The 22,008-nt window shown below is 33.8% G+C and overlaps 1 long non-coding RNA gene across 1 annotated transcript in view; it reads left to right on the forward strand.

Annotated features, from left to right (window-relative positions):
* Nucleotides 1–1,272: 1,272 nt before the first annotated feature.
* The window catches only part of LOC112394558 (uncharacterized), a 109,905-nt gene continuing 89,169 nt past the window's right edge, over nt 1,273–22,008 (forward strand). Inside the window, exon 1 of the long non-coding RNA XR_003002176.1 lies at nt 1,273–1,318. This is a non-coding gene — a long non-coding RNA (uncharacterized LOC112394558). The remainder of the gene's footprint in view (nt 1,319–22,008) is intronic.

Genomic DNA, 22,008 nt, shown 5'->3' on the forward strand with positions numbered 1-22,008 from the left:
ACTGCACCATTTTACATAAGGGACTTGAGCATGCGGGGAATTGGGTATCCATGGGGAAAGGGTAGAACCAATCCCCTGTAGATACCAAGGGAGGACTGTATCTCCCTTCACCAAGGAATGGAGTTTTGAATGAGGTAGATACAATAAATGTTGATGCTGTAGGTCATTTATGCAGGTAGAAGTATGAAGCTTCATCAAGAAGATGGAACTTATCCAGAGAAGAATACACAATTCCACTCCCTCTACTCCTTTCCAATCTTGGTAGTTACAAAGAATTAAGTAACTTAATGCTGTGGGATAATGATGGGTCTGGGAGATGGAAATTCTACCCTTAGTTCTGCCATGAGCTAGCTATGGGATCTTGCTTTGTTTTGCAAAGTGAGGATGTTGGACCAGTTGATTTTTAAATTACCTCCTAGTCTTAAGATTAATTCTTTTCTAATGAAGAGCACTAGAATATCCTTACAGTAATTCCCTATGCCAGGTAATAACTCTCTTAAAACTCTGGAACGTAGGACTTGATTTCACTACAAGCTGAAATCTTGTGATCATATCCACAAAATGGACTACAATTTTAGTACCTGTATTTTATTTTATTTTATTTTATTTTTGTGGTACGTGGGCCTCTCACTGCCGCGGCCTCTCCTGTTGTGCAGCACAGGCTCTGGACGCGCAGGCTCAGCGGCCATGGCTCACGGGCCCAGCCGCTCCGCGGCATGTGGGATCCTCCCGGACCGGGGCACGAACCCATGTCCCCTGTACCGGCAGGCGGACTCCACAACTGTGCCACCAGGGAAGCCCTAGTACCTGTATTTTTAATGATATAAAAAGATGTTATTAAATCTAGAAGTGTTTTTAAATTTTTTTGTTGTTTTTAGGTTGTTGTTTTAGGTTTTAGGTGGTGGTTTTGCTTCATTTTAGTAATATGGCATGACTTTACATTTTTCTTTTCACCTTTACCAACTGTCAATAGTAAAATTTCTAAATTGGCTAATAGTTGTGAACTACAAGAGTCTTAATCACAATGTCCATGTACTACAGACAGTAAAAAGTGCTCAATCCACATATATATTTTATTTTAATACTTGTGTGCCCTTAAGTGTTGCCAGAATCATTTGTGGATGGAACAATTGATGCCTTGCCATGGTACATAGACTAACCCCCAGCAAACAGACCACTAACACTTAATGTTAATAATAATGCTAAAATAATAATGCTAAAAATCCTGCTATTTTATTATCCTCTATGTCATCTATTTTCCATTTGTTTTTTAGGGTATCCTTGAAGGTTAATCAGAGAACCACTCACATACCTCAAGGTAGGAAAAAGAACCCTTTTCTTGATTATAAAATATTTTGTATTTGTTTTAGCTATGTTTTAATACTTCACTCCCCTTGTTAGATATAGATAGAATTGATGTTGCTTTTTCTGAAAACCTGAAAAATATTATGTCTACTTACCTGTTAAACTTGAAATCATCCAATGCATAGTGTTCAGTCATCAGTTTGAATTTTTCTTCCATACTATTACATGCTACTACAGTTTATTATATCTTTTAGAGTTTATGTTTTACTGCAGATAGAATTTATTCAATATTTTATATTTTTGTATTACCTTTTTCATAATTTTAGGGTAGTTTGACATTACCATATACTATTTCCATGTATCAGGAAGGTAATTATATAATATATACACTTAGGTATACTAATATATGCAATATATTGTTAGAAACTGAGATTCTCTAGCCTACCATAATTTCATAGCTTCCTTCTTATTTTAAAACTGTAATTTTTGAAGAAACCACCAAAGTAACCATAAGTATAATTAGCTATCATGATTTAGTAAACTAAATGTTAATTTGGAAGAATTTACTTCAGTATTAGCTTTTCTTAATAAGAGTGCCAGAAAATGTGGCCCTTTTCTTGGCTAGGATGTATGTGAAGATAAATTTAGAATTTCTAGTCTAGTAAATAACTTCTCTGATAATAGCTTAATTGTAGCTATTTCTAACCAAATTGTTTAATTGTGATAAATCACATGCAAATTGTTCAGATGTAGGTCAACCTCTCACTCCTTCATTCTAGCACCTCTTTTCTAATTCAAGACAATCCGCTTAATGCCTAAAAGAGGTAGAATGGTACAGATTAAAAACATAAGACAAAAACAAAACAATAATAACATAAAAATCAATAGTGGGCTAGGAGCCACAAAGATAGCAAGGCAGGTTGCATTTATTTTACCTTAGCTGATGATCTCTTATGCTGTGTTTGTACACTATCATTTGCTCACTGCTCATGAGATTTGTGGGTGACAAATCATGGTGCCTCTAGGATGCTAAGTTTCCTCATCTGTATTCATTTTTGGTGATCTGGTTGAGTGATACAAGTGGGACTCAGTGATGGGAAAGAATGCCTTGTGTGGCTCTGGGGAGGCCAACTGAGATATATTGCAGTTGTATAAGGTCTGGAAATCCTTTATTTTCCTAACTGCTACATTCTAGTTCTAATCTATAATTGCCTTTGTGATGGGTCATTGTATCACTTTCTGATGAACAGCTGAGATTTTATGAATTCTATTTAATCATTTTATGTTGTCTACTATACTTTGAAAGAAAAATTTTTATCTTCAATTTCTAAAGCATCAAAAAATGATAAAGCAGATTCATGAGTTTGTTACATTTGCTGTCTTTTACCTCTAGGTGATTATCGCTGATACTTTTGGTATATTGACAGAAAATAGTGAGCATTCCTGGTTATTGACAAAAAATTATTTTGGCCTTAGTGCTAATAAAATTAGAAATCTGCCTTACTATAAACATAATTTTAAAAATTATTCTTCATTGGAATTTGATTTAAGAATTTGAATTTTTATTTTCATATAACTTATGATTTTAACATTTTCTAACATTTGTTTTGAGTTAAATTTTTCATTCTTGAAAAATTACTGAATGAAATTACTGACTTAAAAAGTGCCAATGATTTTTCTAATTCTTAGAATAGGGAAAATAGATGGTGTATACTTTGTATTTCTTTCAATATAAATACTTTTGTTATTTAAAATTAAAAGTTAGAGAATTATACTAAATAGAAAGTGATATTTCCCTCAAAGTTAGCTACTAATAAAGTTTGGGTGTTTATTCTTCCAGATTCCTTCTTTATATACATAAACATCAATATCAATCTATGCACATAATGCTTTCATATCATATGCATAATTCTGTATTTCTTTAACATTTTAATTATGAAACTTTTTCTAATTCAATGTATGTTACCTATTTCATCCTTTTTAATGGCTGCATTTTAGACACATTTTGATGTACCATGATTTATTTAACAGGTCCTCTAAACTTTTTTTTAATAGAATTTTATAATAGAATGAAAGCAGGCCTTCCTTAATTACGTTTTTGGCAGGCATACAAAAGAGTAATTCCCATTTGTATATTGAATTAGGAAATTAAGGAGTGAAGGAAAAGTGTTACAGTAAAGAGGCATAAAAAATATTAGGTAAGTGCACATAAATGGTCAGTGGAAAGAAAAGCGAATAATATAGATGTTCATGGAACCGTGTTTTAGATATGTAAAAGTAAAATTCTGATATTTTTTCAAAGTTCACACCACATGACACACCTTCCATAGCTTTCAAAGAGACATTTCCCTTCATCCTCAGTCTCAGCAGTCTTACATCTTTTTAACGCTTTGGGGAACAATAGATCTCATCACACATGTTATGTCACATATAAAAATTCATCTCGCATTTATCTTTTTTTTCTCTACTTGCTGTTAACTCTTAGAGGGTAATGACTGTGGGCTACTCATATCTGAACTTAGTAGGTGCTAAATTGGATTGAAGTGTGAAAAGGGGGAGAAATCAGGTAGAAATGTGTAATCTTAGCAGAAGAAGAAGGGTCCACTATCTGCCTATTATCTCTGGAGCAAATACAGTAATAATTAATTCTTCTGATGAATGGGATACAAAGGATATAAACACGTGATTTTTGATATATAATGAAAGTTCTTTTAAACTGAATTTTAATGATTCTTAGAGGCACTCATGCTTAAAATCAGACCTACAAGTTAAGTGTTTCAGAAAAATATTTATAAATTTATGAAAAAATATTTGTATGGTACTGAGTTTATTTATACATTACCTCATATGGATCTAAAAACACTTTGTCAGCTATAAAGTATTATACACATGTAAGACATTATTTTTATTGGTAAGACAGTAAGAAAGTTGGCTCTGTGGATTTAAAGTATGGATGGTTATTTACAAAATAGAAGTAATATATAAAAGAAGCAGTTCTTTATGTGAATTCTGTTAGAAGAGAGGGAATATTGCTTTTAATACTTATATATAATGCAAATTGCTACTCATGCCATTTAAATGAATCTTTGACATTATCTCAACCAGCAAAAGTAGAGTTATTAATAGTTTGAATTATGCCTGAAAGAATCTTTGATTTCACATTAGTCTGAATTCAATAGTAGTGTTAATTTAAAATATCTGAACATATGTACCAATTTCTTTTTTTTTAACAGGAAAATGAAAAATTAGTGGGTGTAAAAGTCTCTTTTGAAACTGAATGTAATACCTACTGCATAATAGCTTTTCTCCTCATCTGACTTGCAGAAGTCACTAGCCCCAAACTCTGATTTTACATACATTTTACTGGACAAATCAGGAAGGAGGAAAGGATCTTGGTCAGTCTTCTAAATACGTTTTTGAGCTTGTTTTGCTGACCTTTGCTTGACCAGAGCTTGAACCTTAGTATTTCAGATGTATATTTTTACATTGTCTTTGTTCTCAAAGCTCTCCAGTTGTTGTTATCTATTTGGCCAGGGTTGTAAGTTCAAGTATTTTTAGGACCCATGAATATAACAAAAGTGGGTATAACAGGCCAGTATTGTACAATAGAGAGTGGTGTGGACTGAGGAACAGATGATCACATGCTCAACATCCAGGGGCTGCTTCTGCTCATTGCAGTCAAATATTCTAACTAACTGTATGTTCCAGTAGCCATAACTTCTAAAGGTAAAGGGAATTAAATATTGGAATTTCTATGTGAAATCTCACAGTTTTTGAATATGGGCTCAGATTTTAAATGTTGGGGAAAAAAAGAAAACCATGAAAAGCAATTTTGACATGCCCTAGATAAGCAATTTGCTACCTTTGCATAGATATCCTGTAAATACTTGCTCAATCAATGAGTGAATTATAAATCTCAATAAGATATAGGGAAATTAAAGAGCACTCTAATCCTTGTTCTCCCATGTTCATTGGAAATTTCGTATAATACTTTAAGGAGGGTCATAGCCATTAGCAACAAATATGGAGACCTACCAGATTAGCCTTTTCAGTCTATCTCTGGATTCCAGAAAGGGGAAAGCAAGAGTGAACCTTTGTTAAAATATAGTATGATATGCAAAAAATGATGGTTAAGAGACATCTTTTTTGAACACATTTTTATCTTACCCCCAAATTCATCTTATGCTATTAATTTATTACCATTTATTCTTTCTTTTTTTTTTTTCTTTTTTTTTTTTCTTTTTTTTTTTTCTTTTTTTTGCGGTACGTGGGCCTCTCACTGTTGTGGCCTCTCCCGTTGCGGGGCACAGGCTCCGGATGCGCAGACTCAGCGGCCATGGCTCACGGGACCAGCCGCTCTGTGGCATGTGGGATCTTCCCGGACCGGGGCACGAACCCATGTCCCCTGCATCAGCAGGCGAACTCTCAACCACTGCACCAGCAGGGAAGCCCTACCATCTTTTCTTTAATTCAAGCCTTCTGCAAATCTTTTGTCATTTATTAATTTTAAAGAAAATGGTGAATTAAAATAATGAATCAAAGGGAAGTCAAACCTGAGGGAAAAATAAAAATCACACATGCAAATCTTGACACATAATCATTAATGAATAAACATGGATCCAATGGATTCTGTTTTATCTTTTGACCTTCAAGATTTACTTCTTTTTTGAGATCTCTTCTGCTTTCCTTCTGGACAAACTCACCCTTTCCTCTTTTATTTCAGTCCCTTATATCACCACACATTTCACTGCATTTAATGGTACCTAATTACGGTTGCGCTCATGTCTCTCTTCCCAAGTAGACTTGAGAATCTCAAGGCCAGAAACTATCTTTTAAAGATCATAAACTTATAGAAAATTTGCAAGTACAGTACAGAGAACTTTTTCCACTGAACTGTTTGAAAGTAAATTTCCAACCTAATGCCCCATTACCCTCAAGTACTTTAGGATGTGTCTCCTTACAAACAAGGACATTTTCCACACAACCACAATAAAATAGTCAATATCAGGTACTAAGGACTGAATTGTGCCCCCACCCCCCATTCATATGTTGAAGCCCTAACCCACAGTGTAACAGTATTTGGAGAAGGGAATTTGGGGAGCTAAGTAGGATTAGATGAGGTAATAAGCATGGTGCTCTCATAGTGGGATTAGTGCCCTTATAGGAAGAGATGCCATAGAGTTTGTTTACTTTCTCTGCCATGTGAGAGCAAAGCAAGAAAGAAAGTTTTCACTGAGGAGGAACTGGTTAGCGCCTTGATCTTGGACTTGCCAGCCTCCAAATCTGTGAAAAATAGATTCCTGTTGCTTGAGCCACCCAGTTGATCACAGTTTATTAAGGCAGCTGGAGCTGACTAATACATCAGGAAATTAACATTGATACAGCACTACTGTCTAATCCCCATTCAAGTTTCACCAGTTGTCCAAATAAATTCCAACTATTGTTCTTTGGAGTGTAAGAATTTGTTTACAAATGATGTGCCTCATTCGATAGTTTCATTTTATTAGTCTCCATGAGTACAGAAAAGTTCCACAGACTTCCCTTGACTTTCACGACCCTGATGCTTTTGAAGATTACATTACAGTTGTTTTGTAGTACAGCCTTTACTTTGGATTTGTCTGATGCAGGGACCATATTTTATGCAAATTTGGATCCTAGCATCTAGAACAGTGTCTGCATATAGATGATGTTCAATAAATGCTAGTTGAGGAAAGAATTAGTGATTGAAAAACTCTGACTCTGAATCACTTGCATAATGCTAATAGCAACAATTTCAAAACTTTAAAGAGAAAAATGTAAAGCATGTCCAAAATAAGAAAAAACACAAATTCTCGTGTCTTCTGGTACTGCTATTGAGATCTGTTCTTTAATTCATTTAGTGAGCATACATACATTGGCTATTATGTAAGTTAATACCAGTTTCTTTAGAGCAGTGCTTCTCAAAGCATGGTTTGTGGATTGCTTCCAGTTCACATACTGTTTCTGGTTCATGATGACCTAAGTAGAGAAATTGGTGATAAGCATTTAGAAGACCTTTTTAGCATTTTGACAAAGTGGCTCTATTTCTGCTGAATCTAATAATTCTGAAGTGATATTAGTAGATATATTTTATCTGATTTTCTTTTTTATTCCATTTATCTAGTAATTAATTTACATTATATTTGCCATATTATTGATCCACAATGAATTAGTTTAAAATGGGTCACTTATCACAGTTCGTGGTCATTCCCATCAGAGTAAAGTGCAACTAAAGTGGGCTAGAACTTGGTGGGATTTGACCTTGCACATGAAGAATGGGTAAAATCTTACTAGTTTAAAAGTTAGAGAAATGGATAATTCAGGCTTAACAAAGTGTAAGAATAAGCCTGTGTGTATTTGCATTATGTGTGTGCAAGTGTGCTCTTATTTGCTTGCTTGTGTGTATTGGATGGGTATTATTGAATGGAAGACAGGAATTTAAAAGACAGTAAGACCTCATGATTCTAATACTGAGTGGTAGCAACTCTTCCCACGTCTGATTGCACTGCATGCCAAAACAGTAGCATTGTCCTCTATAGAACATTCTCATGTTCTCCCTTTCCTTTCTGAAAATGTTCTTTCCCTTGAGCACCAGAGATTTAGAATTCCCATTGCTGGCAAAGTACCAATAAACTGCTCTGACCAAGAAAGTGGCCGGTACTGCTATTACCACTTGTAGATGACAGAGCTTATGCACAGATTTCCAAATATTTAAATGGAAAAAGGAGAGATGTAATTAGAAAAGAGGAAACATGATGAGAGAAAGAATAGAGTGAACACAAGAAATACTGATAGGGGGCTTCCCTGGTGGCGCAGTGGTTAAGAATCTGCCTGCCAGTGCAGGGGACACAGCTTCGAGCCCTGGTCCGGGAAGATGCCACATGCCGTGGAGCAACTGGGCCTGTGCGCCGCAGCTGCTGAGCCTACGCTCTAGAGCCCGCGTACCCCAACTACTGAAGCCCATGCACCTAGAGCTCATGTTCCGCAATTAGAGAAGCTACTGCAATGAGAAGCCCACGCACCGCAACGAAGAGTAGCCCCCGCTCGCTGTAATCAGAGAAAGCCTGCACACAGCAACAAAGACCTAATGCAGCCAAAAATAAATAAAATAAATAAATTGAAAAAAAAGAAATACTGATGGGGGAAAAGAACCGAAAAGAAAGGATGTATGATTGCATCAAGATTAACTTACACTGGCGGCTTTCAAGGGCAATAACATTCAGTTCAGTTCAAAACATGTTTACTAAGAAACTGTCATGGACCAGACACTAGACTCGGGGAATGAAAAGAAGAATAAGACACAAGAACTTGCCCTAGAATGACTTCAGTGTTTTGGGTAAGACAGATAAGCAAACCTGATTTCAATGTAGTGATTGAGACATTCATTGGGATATTCATAGGTACAGAGGAAAGGATGATCGTCTAGCCTCCCAGGCTTCTCTGAAGAGATTATGCTTATGAAAGGTCTTGATGAAAACTATATCAAATTGATAAAAACAGGATGGGAAAGAAGCACAACTTGATAATCAGTACTCAATCTAGGAACTGGTACATTGTTGGTGCTGAATAAATAGTTGTTGAATGAATAAACAATTTAATTAATTAGAATGAACTGACAAACTAGAGGTAAATGCAACTCTAGAAAGAGGAACTAGAAAGAAGCGTGGAAGCATAACATAGCAGTGGTGAGTCAGGGAGAGCAGAAGATCTGCAGTCCTCCATGGTGGAGTAAAAATTGTGTGACAGAGTCATGTGAGTTGAGAATGGAGACATAAGTAGAAGGCAGGTAATGGAGACATTTCTCTGCAGTACTAAGGCCCCAGGCTTTATCTATGAGTAATAGGGACGTGACATTGGGATATTTGTATTGTAGTTTGATTGTAGATGACTAAGTGTGGGGAAGACAAGACAGACACAGTGATACTAGTTAGGAGGCCAGCTCACTGGTCTTGACAAGAAAAGACAAAGATCTAAGATACAGCAATGAAGGAAGGGATGGAGAATGAGGAAGGGGCAGGTACACAGATTCAGGAGTCACTTGAGAAATAAAATTGGTGGCATGTTTCACTTCTTTAATGGATAGTGTAGAGGGAGAGGGATAAATCACAGTGTGAAGGAAAAGGGTGAAAGCTTGGACAATTCCTATATTTATGACTTGAGTTTCTGGATGAATGGTGATATCCTAAATTGAGCTAAGGTATATGGGAGGACAAATAAGTATTTGGAAAATAGGGAGAGACATCAAAATGAATCCATTAAATTGAGGGGCCTGTTGAGGAAGAGAGAGGGTCAAAACTGGAGAAATGTCTGTACATATTTTTATATATGTATATATAAATATATACGTATTATGTAATATTACAGGTATACATATATAGCAAGGGTTTAATGTGTCAATTCTGTCTGCACAGGATCATGTAAAACTTTACTTTCTCATTAATTTATTGCTGTCAAATTAACTTACTGCTTGAATATATCATTTGAAACTCTAGTAGTTCACTCCAAATTTCAAAACGTACCACAGAGAAAATGCTGTAACTTAAAACTGGTTCCAGACTTATGAAAACATCATGTGTCTCTGCAACCAAAGCCAAGAGGAGAACTGTGCCAATTCATGCCTGAACCTCTTTCAGTTTAATTACCTGGATTATTGAGGCAGAAACAAGCTTTGTGCCTAATTCACCCTTATAATTGCCTTAGTTCTCTGCTTTGCCTTTCTTGTGGGTGTATTTCCATGTTCCACTATTATTAGAAAGGAAAATACACTTCCTTTTTAGGTGGCTCCAGAAAAAATCATTTAAAACATACTTTACAGTTCAGAGAATTAACATTTTATCAGCCTCTGTATCTAGAGAGTAATATAGTGAGCAAAGGGAAGAGCGTTGACCAGTAGTCACCTCATTGTCATCATGTGACAGTTCAGTTACCTCTTACTCTTTTTTTACAACCAACCCCAGTGACTCAGTCATATCAGTAGTGATCTTTGAGCATCTCCCAATTTGAGATGTCCAAAGACCAAATAGATTCTTGAACTCTCCACATGTTTGAGTCAGTGTTATAAAGGTTAGGTCTCCAGTCAATACACACACCTGCAGGGAAACTCAAAATGGATTAGTCAACAGGAAGAGAATGCTTACCCTTCAGTCTCTCAACCACAAATTCAGCTTTTCCACATAGCAGTCCAAAACCTAAGAACTTCAACTAAATGGAGACATTAACAGCACAGACGTCATTACATCCCTAATATTTCACTCATAATACCTACTCAGTAAGTTTTTTCAACTCAGTTAATGGAAAACCCAGAATGGTAAGGTCGTACATGAATAAATTATGATTCTCTCAGATTACCATTTTGGATTATCTTTTATGAAAGAAGTAGACAAAATTTATGTAATGCCACTCCTTTTCCCCTGGACACAGTCTGTGAGAACGAGTATTTTTAGTAATCAGTTTCACCTATCTATCTTAAATATATAGACTCCAAAATGTACAAATCTAAGTTGAGTGTTAAAACTCAGAAATATTTAACAGTCCAAGTTCACAAAGCATGTGGGTAGCCTCTCATCATTTATTGTCATCCATTCAAGTGTTTATTCATATGCTGATTTCATCAATGAGTACTGAGCACATGCTCTGTACTAGGCACTGTATTAGGCTTTGCAGACTCATAGGCATAAGTCAGATTGTCTGTCTTCAGAGGAGTGCACACAGATGTAAAAGCACAGAGGATAGCTTTTTAACCTTAATCTGTCTCAGAAACCTCAGGTATGGCTTCCCAGAAAACGGGATATGAAGGTAGAGATTTGAAGAGTCCGGCAGACTGACAAGATGGATAAAGGAGTTCCAGTTACATTAAACAAATATTAATGGCAGGAAAATCGCACTTGAGGAATAAACCATGTGATGTTGAGAAACACAGAGGATAGGTGGGGGAGGAATAAGACAAGTAGGCATGTGCCAGATCACAAGAGCTTTGAATGCAATGCTAATGACTTTGAATTAAATTCTAAAGATGGTGAAGAACAAATGAATAAATATTAAGAATGGGCATGAATTGACCAGATTTACGTTTTAGAATGATCTCTGGAAGTTTTTGCAACTATGAAAGCTAAGTAAATTGATCAAGTAAGAAAAGTCAGTAAAGAGGAGAGTGATCAATGAATAGAAGAATAAGAAGAAGGTAACTGTGTAGGTTATCCAAGAGCTATTTTAGATATCAGATTGACCACTCATGTGAGGGAGGTTAACATGAGCTGGAAATCTTGGATGACTCTCAAAGTTTGCAAGAAAGGTTGGGTAGATAAAGGTGCCATTAGCTGACTACAAAGAAGAGGTTTGGAGAACAGACAATGAGTTCAATTATGAACATGTTGAGAGGTTGATGTGTGTTAGGTACATTCAGTTAGTTATGCAGGTTGACTGTTGAATAGATAGAGAGAAACTTAGACTAGAGCTAAACTGGAGGTAGTGATTTGAGTATAATCCATATAGAGGTAGAAGGTAATTTACTGATGTAAGTGAAACAGTCCAGCAGTATACCTATGGCAGGAAGTGAACATAGCTTCAAACCATGCTGAGCCCGTAGAGTACGTAAAATTATAAATGCAGGACTGATATGACGAAAGTCTTATCCGAAATCTTAATGTCTTTGAATATTAATGTGGGATGGCTTCTTTCAAAACATGCCTTGTATTTTGAAAAACAAGGATCCAAATTCTAGGAAAAATCTTTCCCAAACAAATAGAAGAGCACCCAAATCCTGAAATATGTTCCATTTCTGTAAATCTTATTTTTAAACAATCCACTTTGTTTCAATTCAGAAGTAATTAAACTAATCCTGTTCACATATGAGCACAAAAACATGATCAAGGATTACTCAGCACTCAGGATCCCACTTTTTCCTATCAGATTTTTTGTTTTTCTTGTTATAGCACCCAACTCACTTAAAGAACAACCTTCTCAAAGTGTGATGTTTTCAATATCTAACTCATTCAGCTATGGCAGTATTTTCATACATTAGCTCATTAGAAAGAATGCCAATGATATAAAAATAAATGGGAGTAAAAGTAAATTAAATATTTGACTTAATAACATATGCTTAACTCCTGTTTTGTTTAATGTCGCCTTCACATGAATTAGCGTAATCTAAAAAAATGATTTCATTTTCTACACTGTAAAACAAAGTTACAGAAAGTTTAAATGACCACAGAAAGAAACATAGTCTAGGAAGGCTTTTTATTCCTTTGAGAATTAAATAGGCTTTAGACAGCTATTAAATCTTATATAAAATATGTTTAAGACAACATCTTAGTCCAGTTAATATTTGACTTTTAATTATTCCTATACACATTAGTGAGATCTTTGTGGGATCAATATTAGTAAAAAAATATGAGGTTGAATGCCATAAAAGTAAATCAATTCCATAGTCTTAAAGTTTTTTAGATTCATTATTACTCAGATTTTACTATACTTCATTATCATCATTAAGATATTTTTCAAGCAAATCAGTTAACTTTTATCGAAACCAGATATAAAACCTAATTACTTAGTTTGATAATAACTTTTTTCTAATTTATGTTGTCAGAAAATGTATATCATTTTCATCATATTGTCATAATTGACATTTTAAAATATATATATTGGGCCATGCATGTCCAAGTCATAAATAAACAGATAAAGCCTTTATAACACTCATTTGTCATACTAAAAACAATTTTTTAGAAATTGGCTTCACAAACAAAAATAATATTTTATCATTTAAGATAATTTGAAGATCAGTCATTACTCATGAACACATCGGATGGGTTGATTCTTTGTTAACCCAAATTCTCACCGCTTGTTCCCCTTCTGACTCCATGCCTCCTCTCTCTTCGATGGAATATTTTCTTGACCAGACAGAGCCACACATAGCTCTGACCTGTGTGTTGTTAATAAATATCAAGAGAATTTGGAATGCTTCCAAAAAAGAACTTTAAATAGAAAAAACTTTCTAAAGGGGAAACACAAAAACAAAATTCCCTTCCTCACTTCTCAACTATCATATATTGTTTGTAAGTGTATGACTTTGAGGGTTGCAAGAGGACAGGGCAGGGGTGAGGGGAAGGTGGGACAATGTGCTTGTTTGAAGGACTGTTGAAAAAATTATGCCATACAAGACTAGTATTTTCATGAGTTTCTTGATGTAATATATAATTAAAATAAGGGTTTGCTTATTTTAATATTGCTCCAATCTACTTTTAGCAAGAGGCTTGTATCCAATTTTATGGAGTATATTTTTAATTTAGTGTCTAAAAATAAATCCTTCCTTAAGTTTAACTACTAACATATTTTTCCAGCTTAGGATTTCATGAGCAAAAAAAGTTTGTATTTTTAGCATCAATAACCCATTAGAATATAAAGTTTTTGTTATCTTGGGTTTAAAATAAGGAATTCATGTATTCATGGAGGTAAAAAATAATTAAGAACACTTTTGACAAAAAGTTGCATTAAGAAAAAGAAATATTCTCCTTGTAACAATTAGACCTTTTCTCTTTTAGCCAACAAATTAGATCTTGACTTTTTTAAAGGAAGCATTTTTGAGATGTTTATTTTCTCATATATCAACTTACATTGACATCTTTCTTCTTGGGCACTTTCATTCCATTCAACTTGGTCTAACTCCTTCTTTTCCAGATCTGTGGCTAGCTTCTCCTTACTCCTTTGAGATTGCCATTATTTTAATGAAAAGGTATCCTTCATTTTTTCCCCTTGTATTTTTCTTTTCTCTATACCTTACAAAAATTGGCCTCACCGTCTTCTCCAACATAGCTCCAACTCTTTCTTCAGTCTTCTTCCTACGTTCCCTTAGCTCTCCCCACCCTGCATGCCCCTACCCTTGCCTCAGTATTGCCTGGTCAAGGCCCCCCTTAGGCATATCCATACTCTCTATGGAACCCTTACTCTATGAATAAACATCAAGCAGAGCAATGCATTGCATTTATTGATTATCAAACTCTCCCTAATATTTTATAAACTGAATTGTATTTGTATTCCCAGAAGCATGCTACATGATGACAGATAGTTCTAGTTGCTCAACAGTTGTTTATTATACGAATGAATAATTCCATCATCCAGAAAAAAACAGATATTTGTATTTTTAAGCTAGTTCCTTCAGATATTATTTAGTTTCCATGCAGTAGTTTTTAAACTGACACCTAAACACACTCTGCCTGGTTTTAGCACTGTTATGTATTAATTCAATAAGTATTTTCTCATGAAAATTAAAGTTCTTTGTATGTAAATTTTTTAACATAGCTCAATATTTTATTTCATATACATATCATTTTATAGACATTTATTTATATTTTAATTTTTCCGCTGGATATATTTCTATAAATTAAATTATTATAATCCTGCAAGTTTAGATTTTTTGATACATTTTGGGAAAATACTTTCCAGAAAGATAGTACCAATTTATATTTCCATGAGAAATTTATGAGACTTCCAAATTCACTTCATTCTTACCAGTACTGGAAAGTCCAGTGGTATTTAATGTTTGCTAATTAGATAAGCATAAAAAATTTTAATTCGTCATTTTAAAATATTTTTTCATTTATGCTAGTTAATGGATAAAGTTGTTAAATGTTTAGCACCGTTCTCATAAGAGTCTTCTGACTTCCAGTCTTCCCACTTACTACCTCTAATCCACTACTGCCTTATAGCACAGTCCTGCCCATGTTATGCAGAGAATATCAGTGATTCCAAGTTATTCACAAAACAACTTCCAAATTGGTCATCCAGATTCAGATTACTATCCTCTTTACAGTCTACTCCCAACCTCCTTTCTCTTCATAAAATTTCTTACCTCTCCCATACACACCCTGTAATTGTGTCCAGCTGGTATACTTTCCAATCCCCTTCCTCCTATAAATTTTATCCTCCCAGTTCTACCAGTTGAAATCCTACCTATGGTTTAATATTTGGTAAATATGCCCCAACATTTTTGTGAGATCCCTGTCTATCTAATATTACATTTAGTTTTCCATTTTCTTGTCCTAGATTTCAATTTTACTGAAAAGTCCCAATGCTGACATTTCAAAAGACCTTTGAAAACATGTCCTACTGTTGTAAGATTTAATTATAAAACAGTAGACCTTGTTAAAATCTTGTGTTTTAAAATAACCTCAGGTCTACATATCTAGAATTTCCCAGAAATGTTTGTCAAATTTTGGTTTCTGAGTCTTTGAAAAATAGCATAAATATATATAAATAATAAGCATTTTAACCAATTAAGATAATTTAAAACAATCTACATATGGTGGTTATGTTCTATATAAGTATATATTTAAGTTTAATTCAAAAATTATGCAGACTAACTTTGCTTAATTGTCACCAAATTGTAGTCATTAAATCCTATTTATTTTGTAGTGTTCTTGGGATACATGTGTTTCATTTTTGATAATCTGCCTTCCATTCAGCCAAACACATGTTTTTTTCCCAAAGAAAAAAATAAGAGCATAATAATCAAGATATGCACTTGGTTTACAAATTAATTATTCATGGAAAAATAGACCAATTGACTTGATAATCAGTTCTATTGGCTTGTATTTAGGGCTGTAACTTCAAACTCTAGAAAATAAATCAAGGATATTTTCTTCCATCTGTTAATATCACCTGTCTCATTTAGATATATATTTAAATTTATATTTGCATTTATAGGTATATTTATATCTTACTTAGCATCGTGGTTGCACACAGTAATCAGGAAATTACAGTGGTCCTTTTAATAACCAGTGGTAGGTCCAATTATAAAACTATATGTAGGAAATCAATCAGTAATTTTTAAATTCTTTAGGTTTTTCTTTTTAAGTAATTATCTGGAATACGCTTGCTATTGCTCTAGTCTAGATGGAATTTGAATTTTTTGTGGTTTTATTAATTTATGATCATGGACTCAAAGAAAGTATAGTTATTGTTTTAGGTGAAATTAGAGTGAAAAGTAGCATAGATAATATTCTCAGGTCAAATATTGAGTTATCAGGATCCACATTTATTAATGACTTTGATATAAATGTAATTGTCAATTAACTCTGTTGGAGAGAATTGATTTTTTTTTTATAGTATTCAGTTTATTTCATCTAAAATAAATAAAATGTCTTTGTGGCAAAAAAAAAAAAAAATTACTTTGGTTTCCTGGTTAGGCATTTTATTTCCAGAATCTTCAAACACCTCAGTCACACAGAGTACAATTCCAGTAGTCTTGAGACCACACAAATAGTACAATGTTTAATACTTGCTTTAACAAAATAGAGGTATTAGCACTCACAATTTTGATTCTTTACATATTGACTGGACTCTTTAAGGCAAAAGATCAAAGACCCTTTTTAAAAAGAAAAAAAGGAAACCTCCATGGTAGAAAAATGCGGAAAAGCTGAGCTTGAAATTAAATCCTAAACCTTATAGGTTGGCTTTTCAACAGTCCAAACTTCAGTTTTTTTGCTTTTGCTCCCATTTGAAACAAAACTAAGTGCTATGTGTTGCTAGCTTTTTTGGTTTCTTTGTTAACAGCATTTTCTCTTTTTAATCAGCCTGTCTCCTGCTTTTATTATTTTCTTTGATCTGTTCTCTTTTAATTTTCCTCTCTTTCTACATAGTCCTTTATTTTCTGTCACCCCTTTTCTTCATCCTCCTGTAAATCTTCATACTTGAATCTAATGATTAGACCTTATAGCAATAGAATACTTTTATCTGCTTGGAATAAGCATGCATAGAAAAAACTGTGACATATTCTCAGTACTTTTGTCCCACTTCCACTATTTTTATAATCTATGAAGCTATAGTAGATGAAATTTGAGAAAATATTCTCAACATATAAATTCCATCTCTTGTAATTCTCAGTGCCAATTTGGAGTATTGTTCATCTATATGCTTCTCTGGCTAACTCTCTGGCTAGTTCTCTGGCTAGGTGGCACCAAACCACAGTACTTCAGACCACACAATGTACTTCATGAACACTTTAGTTAAACTGGCCTTTTTGTTTTGTTTTCATCCTATAGCCAAAAACAAAAGAAAACATACCCCACCAAAAATATTATAATTTTTAACTTTTTGGTTGGTAGTTTTGGCATCAAGTGCATAAGCTTTAATCATAGAAATGCCTTTCTTATAGAAGGGTAGAGTACGCCAACAACTAGAGCAAATCAAATTAAAAAAAATTCTCAAGATGAACAGGGCATTCACACAGACACTGTGGCAAGGAGGCTGGCACTTACTCATCTAAAGGACAGTGTCTTTTGGCCAAGGCTACCCTCCTCTTTGCTTTGACACTTGGAAATGGTAACTGAGTTCCTAAGACAAAACTAAACATTATGCTTCTTAATGTGACGAGAGTATGAAATAGAACTCACAAACTGGAATTCATGAATATAATTATGTTGCAATATTGCTGGAAAACAACAGACGCATGACTATACTAAGTCAATGATTTGAGTGTAAGGCACCAGTACGTTTAATTTATTAAAGAGATGATTTGGGTGTAGTCAATTCCAGAGAAATGGATGCCTTTGATTACTGAACTTGGGCTTTCATTAAAAGTCTGCAGAGCGAGACGTAGGTTAAGAAAGGAGACTCTTAAGCGTCGTGTCATTAATTGTTGAGATTTTTCTCAAGGCATATGAAACAAAGAAATACTGGTATAAATTCTACTCTCTTTGATGTTGATTTAGAAATAGTTATTTTAGAAAATTTAGAGCAGGTAAAATAGAAATAGAATTTTAATTTTTTAAATTGAAGTATAGTTGATTTACTATGTTGTGTTAATTTCTGCTGTACAGCAAAGGATTCAGTTATACATATATATATATATATATATATATACATTTTAATTAGAATTTTAAATTCAACACCAAAGTAATTTGAAGAAGTAAAATGAAAACATATTTTAGATTGTGGAGTTTTCCTAGTTTATTTCTGTGTTTGCTGAGTTTTCCCTATGCAGTAGAATTGCATAAAAGATAAACAGTAGCCCTGTATTCTACAAAGAAATCAGACAACACACCTTTTTTTTGGTGGTTGTTGTTCTTTGAAAATGCCTTATTTGAATTTGAAGTGAGAACAATATCATATTTCTGGGAATAATCCTACAGTCCTAAAATGAACAAATGTATAGAAATAAATTGGTTATCACAGCTCTCCTCTTTACTTTGCACATTTATATTATACAGAGCAGAAAAACACATCCCACTGGTTTCCCCAGACCACCCCATGACTTTGACCTTTCCCGTCTATATCCTACAAGCTCTCAGATTTCTCAATCTCTATGTGTTTAGAACAATCTCCTAAGCTGCATTTCTTTTCAGAGCACTAGATATCTTACTATTACTGTTAGAAATATTAATAAAATATGCATTATCAATCTTATAAAATATTATTAATATTATCTATGTGGTATCAATATTCATTATGACCCCCTCTTCAAAGATGATAATATATATGCAAAGGTGCTAAGGTAGGCAGATCTAACCCTCCAACAAGAAGGGACAGGGTAGAGATGTGTGAACAAAGAAGTAATGAGATCCAGGGAAATTGGAAATCTTATCTAGGAGAGCTTCTACTGGACCCCTTGTTGTTGCTTTAGTTGGTAGGGATAAATTACCAGTGATCCCTGTGTTTTCAAAAGAATTAATGGCAAAATAGAATTGTTGTACCTTTTGACTTTAGAATGTCACTTCTTTGTAAGTATATAAAAACTCGACAAGAATCCCGATGGGAGCTTATTTCTAGAATTATAAACAGCATTGAAAGAAACAGACAAAATACCAAACAATTTTTTACAAAAGGACAAAAGCTTTCAAAATGGTTAAATTTATATAATAGTCACTAGTGCAGTTTAACAAGAATTGATCACCCCTGAGATGGGTATCATTTTTACTGATCATAGAGCTTGAAAAACTTTAATTGCTGGATTATTTAGTTTAAAAGAATGAAAACAACCAGAAAGAAAATACAATCCCTTCAGAGATCCAAAAATTACTTCAATAAAGAATTATTAAGGTGCATTTGTTACTAAGTTCCCTTATACTATTAATACAGATGTGCTGACTTTTGAGGAAATGGGAAAAAGCCTTAAATAGTGTGTAGTATTTGGGGGTTTGTGTCTACATTTTTGAGCAGGAATACACTTTGGGGTTGGCATAAATTGTTATTTACATGTCTTCTCATGGTTCTGAAATACTGTGCTACATATATCTGGAAATTCAGAAGTTTTATATACAAGAGTTTTACCTTTTAAAAGTCAGTACCATGTGACAAATTTTAACTTGTGTAAATAGCAAAGAAAAAAAATTCTGTTATGTCTTAAAAACCATTTCCATTACAAGAAAAGCAAGAAGAAAATGTTTTATGAATTCTGAAGTGAGCAGATATGTAATGCTTTAATTTTTTACTGCTTTATAAATGTCCACTACAATTGATCAATAATTTATAAGTGCTTGCTGTATTTTAGTACAGTTTTCATCATAAAGTAAAAGATACCAAAGGAATTAACATTGTACCTCTCTTCAAATAGGTTATGATATAATTATGGAAATGTATCTGAAACACATGAAATAATTTTGAATGATAAAAGCTTTATTACTAGAAAGTGTTATTAGGGATAGAGGAGTTGAGAGGAGATGGGGCCTAATGACGGTGGCAATAAGAGAGGGCTTCATAAAGCATCAGGATTATAATATTGACTGTGTAGAATTTTGTTAATGAAACAAGGGTAAAAGTGGAAGGCATTTTATATGGGGTGAATCTGATGAATGAAAAAATGCAGTTTCCAATGGATGTGACCTTTAATGAGACAGTGAGAGGATGATCCAGAAGTATTTGTTGGTGAACCTCAGTAAATTAATTTAGATGAGACTGATGGAAACAGTTTATGTATGGTCTTGACATCTAGATAGAAAAGTTTGTGTTTGAATAGAACTCTATAATCGATTTTTAAGCAAAGTTATAATATGATGACAGTAGCATTTAAAATGGATTAGTCTGGAAGTGGTATGTAATATGTGGGTGACAGCTGAAGTGTGGAAAGAAAGGCGAGAGGCATCCTGGAGTCATGAAAGTCCACAGGAAACAGTTGCAGTGTTGCAGGTGTGGAATGAGTGATAAGCTTTTAGCTTTAGGTGGTGGCAATTAAGATAGCATGAAAAGGGAGGATACCTGATGCATTTAATTTACAATAACACTATATATCTATATTCTAATCTTTTAACTACTCTCATATGTTTGGTCTGAGGTTGTTGGTTTAGTCCTGTGAGCAAAATGTTTTCGTTAATGCATTTCTTATCTCTTAGTTAAAGGCCTTATAAAAAATCCACATTGTCCTGTCTATACAAAGGTAGTACAACATAGTATTATGTCTCCACTAAGAGCATGTACTTTTAATTATTTGCCAACAATGGCAGTAGAATTTGCTGAACCAAATATATGCTCTCAATCTATCCCCATGGTGACCAACAGCCAGGACTTTTGAAATTGTTGGCAAGAGTTAGTGACCCAATGATGGCTTATGACTGAAGTCTATAGCTATGAAATAGAAGGTAACAGGTACATAATGCATACCAGCTTCAAATAGTATCATAAATACCATTTACTGAGCAGAGAACCGATCCACCATGTGTAATATGGAGGGTAAGCTGGCTGCCAGAAAGATGGTAAAAAAAGTTAAACAGAATTTCTTTTTGAGCTCTATATCTAAGAAAGCCTTCTAACTTTTCACTAATTCTGTAAATTATCAGAATCCAGGCTCCAACTTAGACTAATAGCATATTTAATGAAGATATGAGATTGATGCTTATATGAATCTTATGAATAACAAAGGAGTACATTTTCCATTTTTAAAATAGTTTTTTCACTTTTAAAATAGCAATTCATACTGTTTTTGTCAATTAGAATGCCATTTAGAGGTCATTTATGAGATGGAATTCAGCAATACATGTATGAGAATTCTTTCCATAAAGCGGGAAATTTTCTTTCCTGCCCATTGGAAGGATAATATCCTTTTTGTAATTAGAGGGTGAACATTAGAAACAGTGTTTTACTGTTGTCATTGCTACTGTTGTTGTTTTGTTTGATTTAATTTTTATTTTTATTTTTTATTGAGGTAAAGCTGATTTACAATGTTTCAGGTATACAGCAAAGTAATTCAGATAGATAGATAGATAGATAGATAGATAGATGGAGATCTATTCTTTTTCAGATTATTTTCCCATATAGGTTATCACAAGATATTGAATATAGTTCCCTGTGCTATACAGTAGGTCCTTGTTGTTTATCTATTTTATACATAGTAGTCTGTATCTGTTAATTCCAAATTCCACATTTATCATGTCCCTCCCTTTCCCCTTTGGTAATCATAAGTTTGTTTTCTATATCTGTGAGTCTATATCTGTTTTGTAAATAAGTTCATTTGTACCATTTTTTTAGATTCCCCATATAAGTGATATCATATGATATTTGTTTTTGTCTGATTTACTTCACTTAGTATGATAATCTCTAGGTCCATTCATGTTGCTGCAAATAGCAATATTCCATTATTTTTATGGCTGAGTAATATTCCAGTGTATATATATACCACATCTTCTTTACCCATTTATCTGTCAGTGGACATTTATGTTGCTTCCATGTCTTGGCTATTGTAAATACTGCTGCCATGAGCAA

The sequence above is a fragment of the Neophocaena asiaeorientalis genome, unplaced genomic scaffold, assembly GCF_003031525.2.
Source record: "Neophocaena asiaeorientalis asiaeorientalis breed wild unplaced genomic scaffold, Neophocaena_asiaeorientalis_V1.1 scaffold915, whole genome shotgun sequence".
NCBI lineage: Eukaryota > Metazoa > Chordata > Mammalia > Artiodactyla > Phocoenidae > Neophocaena > Neophocaena asiaeorientalis.